The sequence below is a fragment of the Astyanax mexicanus genome, chromosome 1, assembly GCF_023375975.1.
Source record: "Astyanax mexicanus isolate ESR-SI-001 chromosome 1, AstMex3_surface, whole genome shotgun sequence".
NCBI lineage: Eukaryota > Metazoa > Chordata > Actinopteri > Characiformes > Acestrorhamphidae > Astyanax > Astyanax mexicanus.
Window position 1 is genome coordinate 30,580,110 of NC_064408.1, and position 21,535 is coordinate 30,601,644.

Genomic DNA, 21,535 nt, shown 5'->3' on the forward strand with positions numbered 1-21,535 from the left:
AACTGCTTTTTTAGAAAAAAAGTATTGAAACTAGGACAGAGCATGCCCCACAGTCTCTACTCATCATAACCGCTCCTTACCACAGACATAAAAAAGGGGAAAAAAACAACTGTGTGAGTACGTAATAATTTATATGTCCCAATGTTTGTGGACATCCCTTCTAAATGAACAGATTTAATAATCATCTAAATAATATTAATAATAATCTAAATGAATGCATTTAGATTTAACTACAGTTAAACTGGCATATATGTACATGTATATGTACAAATGCACACACACATAGCTTGTGGAGCAGATAAACATGAACCTGAAATGTGTTCTCTGGAATGATGGCACTCCATTCAATACAGATGGACTGTGTAAGATCTGGGATGCATCTATCTCAAAAGGTCCATTTTGGCTTTTTATTTGAATTAATTTAATGTTTTGCTATAATGGACCACGCCTGTGTGATGTGGGGGAAAGTGTGAACTGAGATTTATGTAGCTTGGGGGCACAGTTCAATCCAGCTTGTCCGCAGCTAAGGTGAGTGATGAAGATGAGGATGGTGATGGGGTGGAGGCGGGTGCGAGGTCGATAGTCACAAGGTGAGGAACGACTGGGGGGTATATATATAGGACTAAGGGAAGGCGCTCAGGTAATTGAGGCACAGTCCATATCCCAAAATTTGGTTAATTCTTAACAACACTTAGTGTGCCTGTTAAGCCACATGACCTCTAAAAAATGAACAAGAATGTTTGGATGAGATGGCCAGATAGGTGAGATAGGTCATATGGTGATTATTAAAACACTCATTTGCTTAGTAGTGCTGTTTGTAACTAGGAATGCTTCTTTTTGATGACTATAACATATTACTAAGCAAAATGCACTAGTTAACGTCTTCTATGATTAATCTACAGCAGAAGATATTGATTAAAATATGATTAATTGTACAGTTTTGCTCTTACAGCAGTCTCAGAGACAAGAGAGAAACTGCTACAGCAACACAACAGAGCAATTTATTAAAGCAGTGCTGCGGGATACTGAGCTCAACTGTCAAGTAGCCTAAGCTCCCTCCACTGATGTCCAAACTTTGAAAAGTTTGGTGTGAACTGGAGTTTTACTTCCAAATGTTACTCCAAGCTCAGCACTTTAAACGGCCAAGCAAGAGAGAGAATACCAAATAGCCTGAAGATGAAACACCACTTTAGCCCCATCAGCATTTTTATGATCAAAAAGAGATAACACATGAAAATGCAAAAAGAAGGGATGAAAAGGCTGACTCAACAGCTGACTTCCCAAGTAAGGCCCAATTCTCATCTCCCAGCTTCTACTCTGCAGAGTCTACTCTGCTTTTACATACCAGAATGGTTTAGAGAATGAGAGCGAGCTGACACTTTTTTGATGTGGCGCTCACGAGCTACCGCCTTTCTCAGAGTCAGTGCTGAAGCCAGAGAGCAAACTCATGTATATTTTACAGTGGGTTTCATCTCTCTGAGCAGCACTGTCCCCACGGAGCAGGGCTTCCTGTATGAGTGGGGTCAGTGTTCAGAATGCATAAACACTGCAGCAACAAGCTCCCAACAGTGCCACAGTCTGGACTGACCCTGTGACCTCATCTAACCTCAGTGCACATCAAAAAGCTGATCCAAACTAGGTCACACTTGTAGTAATACTTGTATTTTGGTCTAGTTTTATGCAGATAAATAGGCTGGCTGGTCTAAAGCAGGCTGAGATGCAGATTTTTTTTTTAAATATGTTGGCAATGTGTACAATACATTATATGACTAAGATACACTTTAAAAAATGAAACAAATAGCTTCACTCACAAGGTAACACCTCACAGATTATATAATGGGTGTCAGCATTCCCAAACCATTCCCTGAGGTAATACTTGTGATAAAAGTACAGCTGTCCCATGACTTTTAGTATCAGTGTAAGGCTAGATATATTTGCTTTTTGGCCATGTGTTCGTGTAGACGACCGGCTGCATTGTGAACATATGTGTTCACATACTTGTCTACGTGTTACATGTGTAACATGTGTTTCTGGAGGCTTTTACTAGTGGGCAGCTCAGGCATCTGATGACTGCTGGTCAAAACACCCTATCAGCCTTACCCCACTCTGTTTAACTAGAGATGGAACGATCAGTGTTTTAGGGGCCGATTTTGATGTCCAACTGCTTTTAGCTTGATCGTCTATCACTGATACCAATCTTGGTATCAAAATGATGTTGGAACAAATGCCAGATTAATGCAACACAGATGCCAGGCAAACTTGGCACAGATACCCCTAATTTTGGCCAACAGAAGTGTTTTTACTCACCAATAATGCAAGAACGGCTACCCTAACATTGGCCACATCACTGCCTGCTTTCCGGAGTCATCTTACTGCTTAAAATAGCCTGTAGTTACTGTTAAAAAGATATATAACTAAGTTATTATTTTAATAATAACAATTATAATCTAACACTCCAAGATAGTCAGCGATAGTCTCTGATTGCCTGAACAGAACTCCACGGTGGAGCTTAAAGTGGAAACAACAGAAAATCAATGCTGATTCAGCACTACAAACAGTTCTGGCAGCTGCTTCAGCAGCGATGGTGATGTGTGGGGTTAGCTAGCTCTGCTACTCACTGATTGGGCTGGAAAATGCACAATAGAGAACGCTATTATCTGCATAGTCGGGTGAAAATCTTTATTCTCTTTGCCCTCTAGCGGTTTTATGTTTATGCACCTAGAATACGCATCACATTAATTTCTGAAGGAATCAATCAACACATCAAATGAAAGCAGGATATGTGAGGCAGCCATCATGCGTAAATGATAACAGTTAACAGCAAGTATATCTCTACCCTAAGACCCTAGACCCCCACACTGCTACCACAGACATCTGAAGGATATCTGAACCTTGACAGTGGTCTAAGGATGACCTATAATTAGAGACTGATGATATGTAACACTTCGTTCTCCCTCAAGCACATTTGACAGTTATCTTATTAGTTATTTAATTCGGTCAGACTTAATCTCACATGTGGGGAAAATGTGTGTTACAATAACATTACAATGTATGAAATAAATAAACTGTTTGTCATCACCAGGCACAGGCTTATTATCATCAGCAATGCTTACTGAGATGTACTTGATGTTCTTGTCTGCTGCACTAGAATCTGTCAGATTGAGAGGACAAGCTCACTGCTTTTGAAACATTCCAAACATACACACCCACATGTCGTGTCAGACCATGTGAGGCATTAATCTACCACCCAGTTTACCCGGTTCACCCTGAATAGGTAGAACAGCCCTCCTGCAACAATGTCAAACAATATTGTTCCTTTACAAAATATTTACATCCAGCCATTTCAGCCTCATGGCCACAAGAGACATATTTCATTTTTTAGCACAATGCAGCATAAGCAAACAATATGGATTTAATTTCTGCCCAGAACAGAACCCAGAATAGACAGACTAATATTTGCCATCCTTATTTGTGAGCTAGGCGCAAATGACATTTATATGGATGGAATTCCACACAGTTACCCAGGCTGAGTGTGATTTGCACAGCAAGTATGCAGTCCATTTCCTGTGCACATTCCTCTGCCCTGCGTCTAGACCTGCCAAAAATACAGACGCACACTGAACTTCAGGCCTCTATGCCAGGAAAAGTGATGAACTTCAATCAACTAAATAGCACCAGTCACCAGAAAGTCCATTCTGTGCCCCAGACATAATGCACACATAAAGCACAACTGCTCTTTATATCATCTCTACTGCATATTACCTGACACTGCATAAAAAGCCTATCTGGTACTGCATTTAAAATACCTTGTGAGATGAGGGATGACCTCCTAGCACCAGTCTTATTCTTTTGACGCAAATTAGAAAGGGAGGCTTGCCCAGGTTTCTAATTTTCAACAGGGTGAGCCACTTGGCAAAGACAGAAGCAGGGCGAGCCAGAGATACAGGCCAAGTCAGAGGAATGAAAGAACAATCCATCACAAGTCGTCAGAGACGCTGAACACACAATTCCATCTGCCAGCCACAGTGAAAACTCCACACATTTAAATAGGACAGAATAAAAGCTCACTTGATAAGAAGAGTAGTACCAATTATTCTGCTAATGCAGAATTACTTATTATGATCACACATCTTTATATTTTTCTTCACTTGATCATGTCAGGTGCCATTTAATTTAGCAACATTTATTAAACTAAGAGAAATATTGAAATCTAGTTACCTTATTTTAAGTTACAAACATTTTACAAACAGGTTACCTATACACAACAGAGACAGCATATCACTAAGCAAATGGTACCTAAAAGCTAGCCCATGACTGTGATTTGCTATTTGCAACTCAATACCTGAGAAAAGTTAAATGTATGATAAGACCTATACAATAAATTCAATCAAAACATCAATTCAATCAAAACTAATTCCACATTCCAGGTTCCACAAGTAGTAAGAATGTTTTAGATACCTTTGGCTGTGCTTCTGTGAGGCTCCAAAATAAATCCAGTTTGTGCTGCGTCTCCTTGCTCCACAGCCACACGTCCACAAAACCTAGACAAGAAGGCAGAAAATGTGCGGAGCATGAAGCAGAGGTGCAGTCTTTTCCCTCAGCTCATAGGGAGAGTGCCAAATCGGAACACGTCCTCTTCCCGCTGCCCTTATCTCTGCAATTAGACCCAGCCTCTAAGGGAAGGACGTGCCCCTCTGGAGCTTTGCTTTGCTGGGCACTAAAGCACTGATCTGCCTGTAGGCCTGTTACTCTATAATAGGAGCCAGAAAGTTAGAGAAAGTGAGAGAGAGAGAGAGAGAGAGAGAGAGAGAGAGAGAGAGACAGAGACAGACAGAGAGACAGGAAAAGAGAGCGAGAGCAAGAGAGAGAGAGACAGAGAGGAGAAAACAGCTAGACACTCCAGAAGCAGAGCACAGAAAAATTAGGCCTACTTTAAGGAAAATCAGTCAATGCAAAATACAACATCTCACAAAAGCCAGTCAAAACATCATCAATATTCCTTTAGCAGGAGGCAGACCTATTTGTTGTGTCTTGTATTTCAGAGAACCTGCCAGTTTGTAATGCCCATGGGATGAGCCTAAATGCTGATAACAGGAATAATGATACATAACTTTACAACTACAACATCCAGGAAACAACCTGCCTAGCAGAAAAACACAAGTTTAACTCAGTATAGTGGAATCATTATCAGCCAACGTCTACACTGCACCCTCAGCAAGTGCAGTCCCACCAGTGCAGATTGCCATGGCTGGTCCCTGCTTGGTACAGTCCCACCCATGGGATGTTCAGCATTGTGTGTGATGCAATATTTAACTTTAATTCCACCAGTTAATCTAACCTGTTTCTGTCAGCACACAGCATGTCTCACAATGCTGCCGAAACACTGCAACACCCATGTAAATCAATGTTGCAAAAAATACATTACCTGTTTAGGCTCTGTGCTCTAATTATACATCAGTGATGTTGTACCTCATTATTTACTAAAACAGCACAGATATACTGTTACACAGTATTAACTGTTAACAACCTTAATATTTAGTTTATTATTTCTGACATCAAAAATTGCGAACATGGTGATTTCTGACACTACCAGCAAACATGACTGCACCAAAATGAGCCTGAAGTTTTTCCAGCTACATACTAGAATTTTCCATTCCACCTTAAATGGTAAGCCACATGAACAAGAGTGTAACTGCAGCAATGTTGTAAGGTGAAATATCAGATTAATATTGTGAGATAAAACACACAGCAAACTTTTCCCACTGTTTCTATCTTTAAAATCAGATAAAAAAAATGTGTATCAGTTGGGTCCAGTGAATACATGAAATAATGTCATGAAATCAGTAAAAAACAGCTATAATAGGAAATACTTTCAGGATTTCCTGATCTTATCTGCACATTTATTTCCTTGTTAAACAGCCTCTTAAATCCTTGACAGGCACTCCTTGACTCTGTGTTTGATTAGTTGACGCCAGAGATGGGCGATATGGCCCTAAAAATGTTATCACAATATTGTTCATTATATTCATGGTATTTTCATGAAAACAATACTCTTGGCAATATAATAAATCACTGAATTAAAAAAAAATATTTCAAGATTACACTAATGCAACAAAATAAATATTTAATTGTATTAGTGCATACACTATGATAATTGCACTCTCCCTAACTGAGATATAAAAAATACAAAAGAATAAATATAAAATAATTTTTTATCAAATTTGTAATAGAAGTAGGGCTGGACCCGAATATTCGGGTATTCGGATATTCGTTCGTTGAGTAGGTATTCGGTTTTTAATTTTGGTATTCGGATATTCGTTTTTTTTCTCCTTTCCAGAGTTCCACCTCACTCTAACCACTTCTGTTCTCGCGGGTCCCGTCAGAATATCTTGCGCGCGGGACAGAACTGAACTGTTATTGGCTGGAGCGGGAGTTTAATCCAGACGATGCGGGAGCAAATTAATAAATAGTTAAGAAAACTGTAATAATTGTAAAAAAAAAAAAACCTAAAGAAAACTCTCAACGCGCAGGATGGACCGACACACACACGCACACACCGATGGTGTTTGGACTGGGGTAAGGAACGGGACCGCACTATTCAGCGCTGCTGTTTTAATAAATATATAAGTAAATTTGAAGCATTAAATGTAGTTTATTTAATTTATATTAGGAACGTGGGGCGGGAGCGGCAGAAATGTGTATGTGGCGGGCGGGCGCAGGATTAAAAGAAGCAATTTTTTTGCGGAGCGGTAACGAGACAGAAACGCGGGAGCGTGGAAGAGTGGGTTTAAAAATCAGTCTCGCGCAGACCTCTATTATACATGATAAAAAAAATGCAGGCTCTTCGAAACTGATTTATATAATAAAACGTAAGGGGTAATGTGGCAACAGTAGGGGCTAAATCGGTTACAAAAGCCTGGCCTACAAAAATGATGTCTGAACGAATTTCCTCTTATCTAATATAATTTAAAATGGTTTAAAAATATAAAATAATTTCTAAGCAAACGAAATATTTAATATTGAGCTTATAGCCCAAGTGCAAAAATACAAAATCAGTAATACGGCTATGCCCTGCACAATGCTTAAACCGAAATAGACCAAGTACAATAACGTCATTAACAATGACTTTCCTCTGCTCTAATATAATTTAACATGGTTTAAAAATATAAAATAATTTCTAAACAAACGAAATATTTAATATTGAGCTTATAGCCCAAGTGCAAAAATACAAAATCAGTAATATGCCCTGCACAATCCTTTAACCGAAATAGACCAAGTACAGTTTACAATGACTGTCCTCTAATATAATTAACAATGTTTAAGAATATAAAATACTTCCTGAACAAACGTTTTTTTTGTTTGTTTTTTTAAGCAAATAGCCTAAGTGTGAAAACACAAACAGCAATTTACTGGGCTGGCTTGCGCAGCGGAGAAACCGTGCAGCAGCAGCCTCCTAGCCTGCTTACGCAGCGGATAAGCGGTGTGGGGCAGCAGAAATTCCGGGATGAAAACACAAAGAAATCTGGGCTAAAAAGACAGAAAAAATATGGGGAGAAAACACAAAAATCCGGGATAAAAACACCAAAAATCCGGGGTGAATATGTCTCGTCGGTCAGAGCAAATTGAACATTTTTCAGTGGATTAAAGGGGCCGTGATTTGCTTTTTTTTTATTTATTTTTTTTTACCTCTTTTTTTAAAAACGAATATTCGAATATTCGCTTCGAATCAGTGCCGAATATCCGGAGCTCAAAAAACGCTATTCGGGCCAGCCCTAAATAGAAGTCAATGATCCAAACATCATAATACTAATAATGCACTCCAAATACCTCCATATATCCAGGATTAAAGTAAAATTGTCACGTCTGGTGCTGTTAGCTCCTCTGTCCCTTCCACACCCAGCTCTAACGGAGGTTCTCAGGTTAACAACTACACTACCCAGAATGCACCACCCGCTGACATCACGCACTCACCTGATCACGTGACACCTCACCTGCTTCCACCAGGAAGCCCCGAATACTGATTACTGGCACTATAAAGGTGCACGCCAAACAGACTTCATCGCCGCGTATTGTAGGTTATCCTCATACAAAGCGTTACTTATCTCTTGTCTCAGTTTACTTTGTGTATGACCTTGCTTTTTGTTTCTCGACGCCGATTCTTGCCTCTGCCTTTGATGTTGGATTGTTTGTGTATGACCTGGACTGTACTTTCACCACCGCCTCTTGGATTATCTCTGATACTGGATTGCTTGTGTATGAACTCTGGACTGTCTCTCGTTTATGGTATGGTTTTGTCTGCATTGCTCTGTCTACTGGTGATCACCCTTGTTTTTGTATCGACCCTGATTTCATCTGTTTATTATCATAATAAACACATTTTGTTTTTATCAGTATCTGCGCTTGTCTGCTATTCTGTTCTGACCATGACAGAATACGCGGCCAAACTAAATCAGATAGCAGATACTGAGGCTATTAGATCTGGTTTAGCCAACCAGGGGAGGCTACTCGGTCAGCACCAGCAAACGCTCGCTGGTGTGACCCAAGCTGTTTCTGAGCTAGCCCGCCAGCAAACCACGCAGCAGCAACAACTAGCTGAGCTGCTAGCTCACCTCAGAGGCGTAACTGAGCCTAGCCCTAGCCCGTTAGCTGCCCCCAGTATGCCCAACGCTAACTCTTCTGTGCCTGGATTTTCTGTCTCTAAACCGGAGTTGTTTGATGGGGATCCGGAAAAATGCAGCGGTTTTCTTTTACAATGCTCCGTGTTTTTCAGTAATTCACCGCCTACAACCGATAAAGCTAAGATCGGTTTCATTATCTCACGGCTTTCTGGTAAGGCACTCGAGTGGGCTACAGCTATTTGGGAAGACCTTTCTGGGGCTAGTTACACTGACTTTTTGGCTACTTTCCGCTCAGTTTTTGATCATTCGCGTTATGGACAGTCTAATGGAGAACTTTTGCTGGCTCTTAAGCAAGGTCAGAAGCCGGTGGCTTCCTACGCTCTGGAGTTTCGCACTCTCGCGGCTGGTAGTGGGTGGAATAACGCTGCGTTGATCAACGTGTTTAGATGCGGACTTAATCCAGATATACAGAGGGAATTAGCCTGCAGAGATGATTCCCTGACCCTGGATCAGCTCATTTCACTGTCGATCCGGTTGGATCAACTTCTCTCGCGCCGACCCAAGATCAGTCCTCGCACTCAACACACTTCTGTGTCTCTGCCCCGCGCTCCCACTCCAGAGAAAGCTGCGCTGCCTGCCCCAGAGCCCATGGATATCCAGAAAACCCGGCTAACTCCTGAGGAGCGGCAGCGACGAATCCAGCTTCGCCTATGCCTTTATTGTGGAGAGGCCGGGCATTTCAAGGCTGAGTGTGGTCTCCTGACCCGACCTGTGAAAGCTCCAGCCCTGGGACAGCGCGTGGAGTGCTCTCCACGCGCTAACGTGGTACGTAAGCACAACACAATCCTTCGCTCTAAATGTTTTTCTTTGCCTGTTAATATTGTGTTACCTACTGGTATGCTCTCTGTCCCAGCGCTTGTAGATTCCGGGTCGGAGGGGAACTTCATCAGCCAGGACCTAGTTAAGGAGCATGGAGTGCCCACCAGAGAACTTCTACGTCCATTAGCCATCCATGCTGTTGATGGAAAGACTGTCCGCTCCAAGCCGGTTACCCTGCAGACTCTGCCCATCACTCTACAAGCCAGCGCTCTTCACTTTGAGGAACTACCACTTTTCGTGCTTCCCTGCACCGAGCATCCAGTTATCCTGGGCATGCCATGGCTGAAGACCCACGATCCCACTGTCTCCTGGCGCGATGGGGATATCACGGTTTGGTCTACTCACTGTCATGAACATTGTTTAGCTCTGGATAGTTTAGTTATTCAGTCAACTTCTGTAGAGAGTCCTGAAGTTTCTGATCCTATTGTTGTACCCCCTGAATATTCAGATTTTTTAGAAGTGTTTAGCAAAGAGAATGCTACTAAATTGCCTCCGCATCGTTCTTATGACTGTGCCATTGACCTAGTGGAGGGTGCCGCCCTACCCAAAGCTAGGGTCTACCCCCTTACTTTAGATGAGGAGAAAGCTATGAATGATTACGTTACCGAAGCGTTAGCTCAAGGTTTCATTCGGCCGTCGAAGTCCCCTGTCGGTTCTGGGTTCTTCTTTGTGAAGAAAAAGGACGGGGGACTGAGACCTTGTATAGATTATAGAGGGTTGAATGCTATAACAAAAAAATTTGCCTACCCATTGCCTCTCATTCCTAGTGCACTCGAGCAACTACGCACGGCCTCTTACTTCACCAAACTCGATCTCCGCAGTGCATATAATCTTATCCGCATTAGGGAGGGGGACGAGTGGAAAACAGCGTTTACCACTACTAATGGCCACTATGAGTATCAAGTTATGAGCTATGGTCTCGCTAACGCCCCCGCCGTTTTTCAGTCATTTATGAATGACATATTCAGGGACATGATTGGGAAATACGTAACACTTTTTATAGACGACATTTTGATCTATTCCCCCGATCTTGAATCACATGTCAAGCACGTTCGTTCTGTTCTCCAAAAGCTGTTAGATAACAACCTTTATGCTAAAGCCGAGAAATGCGAGTTCCACCTTCAGAGAGTCGCATTTCTCGGCTATGTCATCAGCTCCCAGGGAGTTCTTATGGATGATTCGAAGGTAGATGCCGTTACTAGTTGGCCTGTTCCCCAATCTATCAAAGACCTCCAACGCTTTTTAGGATTCGCGAATTTTTACAGGCGTTTCATACGCAACTTTAGTGCCATAGCAGCCCCCCTTACAGCGCTAACTAAGAATGCCACCAAAGTTCTTAAGTGGTCTCCTGAAGCTGACAAGGCTTTCCAAGAGTTAAAAGCCGCCTTTGTTTCTGCCCCCATCCTCAAACATCCTAATCCGGATCTACCTTTTGTTGTTGAAGTTGATGCTTCTAATACTGGCATTGGTGCAGTACTCTCCCAACGCAGCGGTTCACCGCCCAAATTACATCCCGTAGCTTTCTTCTCAAGGAAAATGTCACCTGCGGAGCGTAATTATGGGATAGGGGATAGAGAGTTGCTGGCTGTAAAACTAGCTCTAGAAGAGTGGCGTCACTGGCTGGAAGGTGCTGCACACCCATTCACCGTTCTCACAGATCACAAGAATCTAGAGTATCTCCGTACAGCTAAACGCCTAAACCCCCGTCAAGCTCGTTGGTCATTGTTTTTCTCCCGTTTTAATTTTTCTATTTCATTTCGTCCTGGTAACCGTAATACTAAGGCTGATGCCTTATCCCGTGTTTTTAGTTCCCCAGACGACACATGCCACGCTTCCGAACCCGAACCCATTCTGCCACCCACTGTTAAAGTAGCAGCTATTAGATGGGAACTAGATGATCTCATTCAGAAAAGTCAAGTTAACACACGAATTCCGGAGGGTTGCCCTCCTCACAAGATTTATGTACCTGAACAGTTTCGCGATCAGCTCATTGGCTGGGCACATGCTGCCCTTACTTCCGGTCATCCAGGTGTTACACGCACACTACAATTAATCTCAGCTCGGTACTGGTGGGAAACCATGCGAGCTGACGTTCAAACCTTCGTAGTTTCTTGTTCAGTCTGCGCACAATGCAAAACACCCAAAACCCTTCCAGCCGGTAAGCTATGTCCCCTGCCTGTTCCTGAACGACCATGGTCACATATTGCTGTAGACTTTGTTACTGATTTACCTGAATCTGAAGGTTACACAACTATCCTTACAGTGGTAGACAGATTTTCTAGGGGAGTTAAGTTTATCCCTTTTCCTGCACTTCCTACTGCTCTTCAGACCGCCCAAGCTATATACACACACATTATCAGACATTATGGGGTCCCGGAGGACATTTTGTCAGATAGAGGTCCTCAATTTACTTCTCGGGTATGGAAATCATTTTTTGAACATTTGGATGTACACGTGAGTCTCACTTCTGGGTTTCACCCCACTAGTAATGGTCAGTGTGAGAGAGTAAACCAAGAGTTGGGAAAGTTTCTAAGGTTATACTGTTTCAAGCATGCTTCTGAGTGGTCACAATATTTGATTTGGGCTGAAATAGCCCAAAATTCCTTAACTAACTCCACGTCTGGTCTCACTCCCTTTCAGTGCATTCTGGGTTATCAGCCTCCGTTAGCTCCGTGGACAGCGTCGTCCACTGAAATTCCCGCTGTTGACGACTGGATGAAGCGGAGTGAGCAGGTGTGGGAGGAGACGCATCAGCAGATCTCGGAAGTCTTACGGAAATATAAGGAGCAGTCCGACAGACACCGTGGTACCACCCCCCAATACCAACCCGGAGACAGGGTGTGGTTGTCGACCCGGGACTTGAGGTTTGAGGGGGCCTGTAGGAAACTGCTGCCTAAGTATATTGGCCCATTTAAGGTGTTGTCTCAGGTTAACGAGGTGACTTATAAGATTGAGTTGCCAGCTCAGTACAGAGTGCATAACTCGTTCCACGTTTCTCTGCTCAAGCCTCTTGTCCCAGGTCCGCTTGCTGAGGGTGTTCCAGATGACGTGCCGCCTGCGGCTGTGGAGGGGGAGGATTCGTCTACCTATGCGGTTCGAGAGGTGTTGGATTCACGCAGGCGTGGCGGTGTGCTCCAGTACCTCATAGACTGGGAGGGTTACGGCCCTGAGGAGCGTTGCTGGGTTGCCGCTGGTGACGTGCTGGATCCTGCTCTACTGGCCGAATTTCATGCCCGTCACCCTAGTAAGCCTGCTCCTAGACCCCGTGGGCGTCCCAAGCGCTCACTCTCTTCTTCGGCTCCGGTACGTAGGGGTTCCCAGTCTCGCAACCCCCGCCTGCCCGGCACCTCTGAGGCTACGCCTGGTCCTCCCGCCGGTACTCCCTGCCCGTCGGGTGGACGTCGTCGTGGTCGTCCCCGTTCCGGCTCCGTTCCGACTCCCTTGGGGGGAGGTACTGTCACGTCTGGTGCTGTTAGCTCCTCTGTCCCTTCCACACCCAGCTCTAACGGAGGTTCTCAGGTTAACAACTACACTACCCAGAATGCACCACCCGCTGACATCACGCACTCACCTGATCACGTGACACCTCACCTGCTTCCACCAGGAAGCCCCGAATACTGATTACTGGCACTATAAAGGTGCACGCCAAACAGACTTCATCGCCGCGTATTGTAGGTTATCCTCATACAAAGCGTTACTTATCTCTTGTCTCAGTTTACTTTGTGTATGACCTTGCTTTTTGTTTCTCGACGCCGATTCTTGCCTCTGCCTTTGATGTTGGATTGTTTGTGTATGACCTGGACTGTACTTTCACCACCGCCTCTTGGATTATCTCTGATACTGGATTGCTTGTGTATGAACTCTGGACTGTCTCTCGTTTATGGTATGGTTTTGTCTGCATTGCTCTGTCTACTGGTGATCACCCTTGTTTTTGTATCGACCCTGATTTCATCTGTTTATTATCATAATAAACACATTTTGTTTTTATCAGTATCTGCGCTTGTCTGCTATTCTGTTCTGACCATGACAAAAATGAATGAATTCTAAACAGATATAATGTCTATATATAAAAGGGAAATGAGAACAGTGTGTATTTTATTTTTGCTAAAAACAACAAAAAAGTAGTACCCTGATGTGATAATTAGGGGTGGGTAATATGGCATGATATTTCAGGGTATGCTATCGCTCACAATATTTAAAGATGTTGCCGATATTATTGCGTATGATACGATATGGCACACCCCTAATCAACGCATTCACATAACTCCAGAAATGTGGCTAATTTTTAAGGAAATAGATAATGCAGACCACATTTCAACTGCATCACATCAATAATATTAAACTTCATTAGTATATTTTTATTTTGTTTTTATAACTGTACTATAATGTTACAGAGTGAAATGCAGTTTGGCACCATAGGTTCCATTACATAAAAATGTTTGTGAGAGTGTAATTGTTATTATAAATCTACCCACATGTCATAGCTCTTCCTGTGAGCTGTACATTAGCGTTCCTCAGTAATGTACTGATCACAATACAGTGGTTTGCAGTAGTGTGTGTATCCAGCATGTGGCTGTATATTGGTGGTAGATTGGTGGTCTGTGGTAAAGGGGGAGAAGAGCATGTGTGGAGACAGCAATACTGCAGCTCAAGCCATGACAAGAGAAGGTGACTCCAATAAAAAACCCTACAACCCACCCTCCCCCATGCTTCATACAAGGACACTCATGCAAAGCAAAACAGACCCTCCTGCATATATATTCTCATGTCAAGCTCATGCTCCATGTGCTGATTCACAAATATCACAGCCTTGAATCTGGACAGGCATGTATTTATTCATACAGTTTTATACACAAAGAGGAGCATGTATAATGCATTAAAATAGTTTCTTGTGTGTGTCACAATACATATATTCCAGGAATATTTTCTACAATTTATTTTAGGTTTTTATGCTTTATGTGCTTAAAGAGACCTATGGCTTTGACACCAGCTCTCTTACAAAATAGGCTAAAAAAAATCACTACCTCTACGGAAAAAAGCCCACTCGTTTGAGTGTCAGTGAAAATACAGCATAAGCCCCTCCCCCATTCTGTCCACTTTGCTCTGATAGGATGCACCTACATGTATAGGATTTTGCTTTACATTAATGTTAATAATGTATTGGTGTTTGGACAACTTGGGAATACACCACCAGGTTCTAGGGCTGATCAATATATTGTTTCAGTATGTGATATATTGATTCACAATGTGACCATATGCAACATACATGTAAGCTACTTTAATCTTATTCACTGTGCTTCTGGCTGCCTTCACTTGGGCAGAAAAGTCATGCAGTTCTTCAGAGCGTTTCTGCAACAATTCTATAGTTTCAGATGTTTTATTCTACTCTACTATAAAATAGAATCAGAAAACTATTTATTATTTACCTTCTAAAAACTGTCCTCAGCACTGCTGACTGGGCAATAATGATAGTTTATAGTGTCTTAAGGACATCAGATGGTGCTCTGAACACAGTGGTTAAAACAAAGCCTGCACAAGGAACAAATTGGCGATTTATTAAAATATCTGTATTGGGCCGATACATAGTAATTTTTAGTACCAGAACAGCAAAACGTTTTTTAAAACAGCAGAAATTAATTAAATTAAAAAAACTTCAGTTACACTAACTGTGCTGAAAGTAGTGGGGCAAGCAAAAGCTCTTATGAATCTGTTTGAGCACAGTAAAGGAGAATCATGTACCACATGAACGGAAAGGAAATATAAACATCTTGACTTCCTCCTTTGCCCTCCTAAAGAATTCATTTTTGCCCGCCTACACGCACAGACACATCCAGTACCAATGAGAATCGACCACCCCTGCTTCTCTCACACAGCTGGACCTACCCACTCCTTTCCAGAGGCCAGGTCTATTTATAGCCACTGCATTCCCCTTGAGTGTGTGTGTAAGTGTGTGTGTGTGTGTGTGTGTGTTACTGTGTGTGTGTTTGTGTGTGTGTGTTTGTGTGTTTTATTCTGTTTCCGTAATGTGCTCTATGCTAGAAAAGGGATGATGTGACTGGGAAACAGATTCAGCTACTACGAGGACACTGTGGTAGAAACTGCTGCAATGTTACAATATTACGTAACATGATAAATTCAGTATTTATGTTCAGAATAACTGTGTAAAAAATCACATAATATATATTTTATATTGGAGGAAATGTTGTTTTACATATTTAAGTTTTTGGAAGTAATACTGGAATTATTATATTATAATAAAAATGAAGGAATGTGCACCAGATATTTCATTTCATTAGAGGAACAGTTAAGGCACAAGTTCAGTGTCTCTGATTAGGTTCTGCACAATGTGGATGAAATACCTTAGTTATCTCATAATGTTACATCATGCTATTGCAGTATATTGCAGAACTACGTACCTCGCTGCAGTCACTAATTAAAGCCAGTGTTGAACTCTCAGTCTGTTTTTTACCGTATCTTATACAGCAGAACTAACAAATACCACTAACCACATTAAATTGCAAATAGTGCAGAGCGCAATTATTTACAACCAAAACACAGCAGCAACAGTAAAAAAGAAAAAGAGATCACATTCAATATAATGAAGTTTTTAACACTAGATAAGCATTGCCTTTTTCAGTTAAATTTCAACCTTGAGCTCAAAACAATATAATATTTTTATTGTATTAGTAATGTGGCTTTTGCAATGTATATTTTTTAATGCACCTGGAGTGCATTTTGAATGTTGTGGAATTAGGTGGAATTAGGACGATATATTGTCCCAGAAATTTTTGCGATACACAATATTTTTGTCATTTTAAAATCATTAAATGCCACTGATGATAACAGAACAGCATAAAAACAATCATATGCTTAATACTGTTCACTACTGTTGTTGTATTGTATGTGTACAAACATACAAATAAACACAACAGACGATAGCACGATTATCATATATTATTGAGGTCATGTTCATGTTTTATTATTGAGGTCATGTTTATTGTACGATAAATCGATAATGTAATTATTGTGACAGGCCTAGGTGGAATCTGTTGAAAATCCTTACAATTATTAATATCCCAACATATATAACAGAGCAACAAAATACCACAACGTAAGCAGAAAAAACATTTAACTGCCTTTAACGTACAACAAGGTCACTGAGTGCCAATGCCTTACTAAGGTGGTCAAATGTTTGTTGGATCACGTGAATTCATCAGGTGAATTCATCCAAACACCCAAAGAACACATGTGATTGGTCAGAAAGCATCATAACAAAGACGAATAGTAGTGCACATTCCTACAACATCAAATACAACATATGAATCTATTTAGTCAAAGAATTAGGGGAGAAAGAATATAATATGGAAACAGCAGCTTCCAGAACCTTCAGAAAAAAAGTTGTCAAACCCACTGACTCCCTTTCCCTTTTACGCTGTGAGTGAGAGGTCTGCTCTCTCCTGGAAAGCATGCACTTTACCCTACTATCGAGTGACGATGACACGCAGCCTTTTCTTTCTGGTTCAAATCTAGGACACTGTGTTCTAAAGAGAGCTCTCAGAACTAAACGCTCCAGACTCATTTCTTGCTCTTTCTGCTTCTTGGATAGTTTGGCTTAAGACAAGTCAAGGGGGTAATTACCTACAAACAGCGTCTACAAAACCAGCAGTGGACTGAGGTTTTGTATGAGACGTTTTTAGCTACTTTGTAGTTCCATGAAAGAAAATCCTGAAAAGGCAAATACAGACAAACTATATTTGACATAGATTAACCATCCATGAATTTCCCACAACAGACATTACAAGCTCACAACAACCTCTCCCTCAGATTGTGACTGCAGAGCCTTTTAATCATACTAGTTTGGTGGCGTCTCATTAGATCATTTGTATATGATATTGATAATATAAGTAAAATCTAAATAAAATCTACATCTAGAAAAACTGAATCTGATATTTACTAGTATCACTATGAATTTTGTAAATCTTAACACCCATGCTCCATAATCCATATTCAAGGGTGTCGAAGCTCAATTAGTTCCTATTCCTTGTAGCTCATTATCAGTCCACTGGTTTCTTGGTCTCCCTCTGTTAACTAATCAATATGGTAAAAAAAAGAAAAACAGAAGAGTAGTGTAAGGTTGCATCATCAGAAAGGCTACATATGGGACTTTGGGAAGGGCAGGCTGCTTCCCAGCCATGCTAATGAGTTTAACGGAGCCTCTTCAGCCTATTTTAAACACTTCAAGTCTCCCATGACTGTTTATGAGCACATGCTGTGGTTCCATTCCCCTGTAAGAATAGCAGGTCTGTTATAATGTGGGTCATAATGAAGCATTTAAAGAGCTGTTAAAGAAACAGTCAGCAGCTCTTCACACATGCCTATAGTAAAACTGCAGAGGTTGCTGCCACCGCACATTATTATAATGGGGGGCCAGTGAAAAAAAAATTAATAGAGGCTCATCTACATATGGCAAGCCAATTCAGCCTAAAATAATACCAGCTGTACAAGTCATAAGTCTTTTCTACTGGCAGATCTCTGATATGCATTTTTACTAGTAAACTCTCATCGGCTCTGAAATCATTTACTGGGACTTTGGCAATGTCTATATGGCAAGCCGTTTTAGCCTGAAATCACATCAGAGATACAAGTCCTAGCTAGTTCAAAATCCCAGTAATGCCATTTTTATTAGTAATAACTCAAATTACAGATCACTGTAATTCAGTTTTTAATAGTAAAGTCTTATTTTAGATATAAGCTCTGAAATCATTACTAGTGATAATATCAGCTTTACAAAGCCATTCGGACTAGGGCCACATATACTGCATGTAATGATGACAACTAGTCATGTTACCAATGAATTGCATGGAGTTTATCTCTCTCTCATCCAAAAATTACATTACATGTAATTGATGGTAATGTCTACATATAATTACATATAGATATTGTAGATATTTGTATTAGCCAGAATTAATTTATGCACATGGACATTTTACTAGTAAAATTATAGTGTAGATATCATAACAACGATTTTGCCTAGCAAAAAAGTAATTATAGTTAGATAGGAGAGTGAAATTCCATATAAATAAATAGTAAAATATGACTAGTCTGAATTACACTGAGGATATGCCACCTTGAAAATATGTCAATATGCCTATTTATAATGGCTTTATTAATCTGTAGGTCTGCTATTATTACTACTAAACATTTTGATTTGAGTTTGAGTTGAGTTGATATCTGAAATGCCTGTACTAGTAAAAAGAGGACTATAGATATCCATAATTTGATAGAGTCCCATGGTAACAACATACGACTAAAGCCATTAAACTAGAGCCATTAAACCCTAAACCATATTTTTTTCCATTAATAGCTAAAATGTGTTTCTTTGAAGAAATGAAACATACCAGTACCGCTTAAATTGTTTATAAACCTTTCCTAACCTTTTTTTTTTTTTTATTTCTGCCTCTGCAGCGCCCTCTCAGGTTCAACTGTGCTATAGTCAAGGATGACATTTCTGTGTACTTTGGTACGCAGATAATAACAATATGCATATTAGTCAATCAATAATACCGCCCCCTGGTGACGTCCAACCATTTGTATTTCACTGCTTTCAGAGGCAGACTGCCCCACCCAGTGCCCCTCCCAAAATACTCCTCCCATTTTTTAGCCTTCTTTAAATTTGAGCTGGGAGTGGCAAACACTAAAATCAGGGGGTTTGGTGCCCCTTTAGATTTTAAGCCCCTTTGTGCTTTTACAGCTCTGGAAAAAAATAAGAGACCACTTAAAAAATATGAGTTTCTTTGATTTTACCAAACTGAAAACCTCTGGAATATAATCAAGAGAAAGATGGATGATCACAAGCCATCAAACCAAGCTGAACTGCTTGAATTTTTGCACCAGGAGTTGTGTAATGTTTCCAAAAAGCAGTATGTAAGACTGGCGAAGGAGAACATGCCAAGATGCATGAAAACTATGAAACTGTGGAAAACCAGGGTTATTCCGCCAAATATTGATTTCTGAACTCTTTATGAACTTTATGAATGTGAATTTGTTTTCTTTGCATTATTTGAGGTCTGAAATCTCTGCATCTTTTTTGTTATTTCATCCATTTCTCATTTTCATACAATATTTGTGTTTTGGAATTTGGGAGAAATGTTTTCCGTAGTTTTATAGAATAAAATAACAATGTTCATTTTACTCAAACATAAACCTATAAATAGCAAAATCAGAGAAACTGATTCAGAAAATGAAGTGGTCTACTAAATTTTCCAGAGCTGTAAGTTATATGACTAGTCTGAATGATTGTATAAAGCTGACATTATTATATTTGACATGAAACTTTTTACTAATTTAAACTGCATTTTAGAAATCTGTAATTTGAGTTTTAATAGTAAAAACTGAGTTGGCTAGGACTTTCTATTGCTATTTTATTCTAAAATGCCTTGCCATAGATACATAGTTAACTAACTATCTAACGCTAAACTAATAAACAGGTCTCATTTGCCATTATTTAGTTAGTTAGTTAGCATGAGCTAGGCTAGGTTATTTAGCTAACCTAGTTAACTAACCTATGTTAACTACTGGTAGTGTAAACAGTGATGTGAGGCTGAAAAAGTGCTGAATATCTTTTAGAAAGCTAAAGTTACTGGAGGATTTTATTTCGTGAACTATTCCTCAGGAAGGACCGCAGACATTTCAGTTATATCCGACTGCTGCTCCACAGTCCAACTCCAAGCCACCTTTAGGAAGAAGCTGGAGTCTGAGCCCACCTTACCGCAGTGTGACCACATCTTTAACCGCTACAGACACACACAGCTCCGTATTATCAGCCTCTCTGTTTCTCACTCTGTGGAAATGACGGGTGAGTGTCGGTATCGGGCTCAGCTCAGCGTTAGCTCCTATGCTAACTCCGTCTCCTCACATCGTCAAACGGACCGTTGGTTAAAAAAGTGCGTTGAAGTAACGATAACTGCCAGCCGCCGCTCCACGTCCCACCGGTAACTGCGCACACTTTATCCCCACACACCGACACTCTAACACCCCCTCAGCCCGGGTACAGCCGGTAAAGCGGACCTCTGAGTGCTGAAAACACAGGAAAACCCGTCCAAACCCCCGTTTACTCACCTGTTTCTGAATCCCGCCGCTGCTGCTGCTGATGCGTCTCTGCTGCCGTTGGTGATGCTGCTGCTGCTGCCTCTCGAGCGCTAGTGTGAAAGCGCCCGTCAGAGGGCGCGCGCAAAGCTTCTGCTGCAATGCATATTGGGTAGTGTAGTTTTACACAATTTTTGAATGTGGGGGCCCCAAGAAAAAAATAGACGCCACCACATACCATCATCACCATCAATTTGTTGTATGTTAGCGTTCATTTCTCATCACCACGACATATATTGAGAAAGGAAAATATATTTAAGCAATAATATATGAGAGGGAGTGCTATAACACGTAATATAGCACAAACCTCAATTGTTTTTGCAATTATACCACAGTATAATTTTAACTGTTAATTGAACGATTTTGAGTTAAAGAGGGAGAGAAAATACGATCTATTTGGTTATAAAAACTTTGCGAGTTAAAATAGTTCCATTGCTGCTCTGTTTGGCTTGTAAGCGCTGCATCGTTGCTAGTTTACCTGTACGTGGCGTAATTCATGGAAAGCTTCAGTTACGGTGCATTGTCATGGCTGATAACGGCACTCATAGAACACATTGCAGGGTTGGATCTAGCCATGGTATAATAATTCACAACTAATTTTGTCCAGTGCTCTAAAATGGCGCTCGCTGCTGGAGACGTACTGGAGAGTACAGCAGAGTGTCGGCCAAAAATTTAATAATGTTATAAGATGAGTAAGAACTTGTAAAGTTAACCAAATATTGTCAAACATAAAAGATAGGTTGAGGTTTTGGTGTGCTGTTTCCTTCATTTCAAATTGAAGCTAATGTCAGTTAGACAATAGCTTTATCTGTTCTAGTGTAAAAAAAAAAAAAAACAGTGAACAGTTGGTGTAATTGACAAACTTACAAACTGTAAGCTCCACTGTTCTTGAG

The 21,535-nt window shown here is 40.9% G+C and overlaps 1 protein-coding gene across 5 annotated transcripts in view; it reads right to left on the minus strand.

Moving 5' to 3' along the window:
* specc1 (sperm antigen with calponin homology and coiled-coil domains 1) overlaps nucleotides 1-20,695 on the minus strand; it is a 205,231-nt gene extending 184,536 nt beyond the window's left edge. For 4 of the 5 annotated variants that reach the window (XM_022665301.2, XM_022665303.2, XM_022665302.2 and 1 more), the window contains exons 1-2: nucleotides 20,616-20,683; nucleotides 4,459-4,541 (exon numbers count right to left, since the gene is read on the minus strand). The gene's annotated coding sequence lies outside the window, so the exon portion shown is untranslated. Of the gene's footprint in view, nucleotides 1-4,458; nucleotides 4,542-20,615 lie in introns of all 5 variants that reach the window. The other variant, XM_049476111.1, reaches the window with a different exon arrangement.
* Between the last annotated feature and the right edge of the window lie 840 nt (nucleotides 20,696-21,535).